The 1,688-nt window shown below is 37.1% G+C and overlaps 1 pseudogene; it reads right to left on the bottom strand.

Moving 5' to 3' along the window:
- LOC101560344 overlaps window positions 1-1,688 on the bottom strand; it is a 2,787-nt pseudogene that overhangs the window by 725 nt on the left and 374 nt on the right.

Raw genomic sequence — 1,688 nt, 5'->3', positions numbered from 1 at the left:
GCACTGGTGGCTGGGGTCTACATCATAGCAACTTTTGGAGCTGTGGCACACACTACCCCTATGGTCAGACTTTCATTCTGTAAAGACAATGTCATCCATCATTATTTTTGTGATATCCTTCCTCTCCTAGAGCTGTCCTGCTCCAACACCCACCTTAATAATCTCTTGGTGATAGTCATAGGTGGATTCAACATGTTAGTAACAACTATGCCGATCACCATCTCTTATGCCTTCATACTAACCACCATTCTTCAAATGCCTTCATTTGAGGGCAGGTCCAAAACCTTTAGTACATGTGAATCTCATCTTATGGCTGTTGGGATCTTCTACAGATCTATAATATTCATATTTTTTAAGCCAGCATCTAGTAGCAACATGGTCCAAGAGAAGGTAGCTTCTATGTTCTATACCACAATAATCCCTATGCTGAATCCTTTGATCTACAATTTGAGGAAAAAGGATGTTAAAAAGGTATTGAGTATTCTTGCGAAAGAGGTACGGCTCACTCCAGAGTTAGTGTCAGAGGCACTAAAGGTCATGAAGATAACATGTCCCTTGGTTTTTCTTAAAACTAATTACTTTTTCAGCTTTTCTGAATGAACATCCTGGTCTCATTCTCTACCACATTTACTAGATGTTACCCCTTTACTGAAGTTATGTGAACACACATGCATACATGCATGTGCACATGCACACACACAAACATACACACATGGACCTGAATGCCCATTGAGCAAACTATCTCAAGATGATATGATTTTCTTAATCTTTGATAAGTCTTAGAGTTATTCATTTCTAAAAACTTACTTGAATTATACTGTGGGGAACTTCTGACTTTCTAAGGAAAACTAAGGTGTTTTCTTCCATTTGGAACTGACTGATATTTATATCTTTCTTTCTCATATACCTAGCTATAAAATATTCATAATAATTTGTATCTGAACTGTAATGTGACAGAAAATAATCCTAACATTTGATCATGGGTCAAGTCCAGACAAAAAGTCTGTTCTTTGCTAAATGAAATCTTTGTAGACCTTCCTTCTCCTTTCTTTGTTCATCTATGATTTTTTCTTTAGAAAGTTAATTTTTAAATTAATTAAGCTTTACAAAAATTATAAAAGTAAATTATTAATATATAGCTTACTAGGGCATGGCAGGAGAGTGATACCATTTTATACAGGGAATATTTATCCTAGCAAAATGCATAAAAACTGATAATTCTACTCTAAAAGCACAATTTCCAGAGTGACAAACCTGCGGAATCTCAGGATACTGAGATCATGGTTATGCTCATAGAAAGCTGCCCAGCTAATTCTTTTACTCCTCATTCCCACCTATTCCATTTCCAGACTGCATTTGCCTGACCTCTCGGGGCCATGACGTGCAGAGGAGTGAGTGATGATAATGAACGATCTCATCCACCAAAGGTGTAAGCTCCCTTTCACCCTCTGTTGTCAGAAAGGGAATGTCCATTGCAGACCCAAATAGATCCAGTGCAGAGACCTACAGAATAGAATCTCTGACAAATTCATCTCACTTGGTTCTCTGTATGTCCTGTAAAAACGAGAGTGACTACTTAAAACCTATGTTTGCTTGGAAGCACTGAGATGCATCTTAGATCCCATAGCTTTCCATTTATTATTATTTCAATATAGCATTTTTAGACAACATCATAGGCTGACAACAAA

Source organism: Octodon degus, unplaced genomic scaffold (genome assembly GCF_000260255.1).
Source record: "Octodon degus isolate 3935 unplaced genomic scaffold, OctDeg1.0 scaffold00798, whole genome shotgun sequence".
In the NCBI taxonomy this organism is placed as follows: Eukaryota; Metazoa; Chordata; class Mammalia; order Rodentia; family Octodontidae; genus Octodon; species Octodon degus.
The sequence above is the reverse complement of the archived record's forward strand: the minus strand, read 5'-3'. Positions and strand labels throughout refer to the sequence as shown.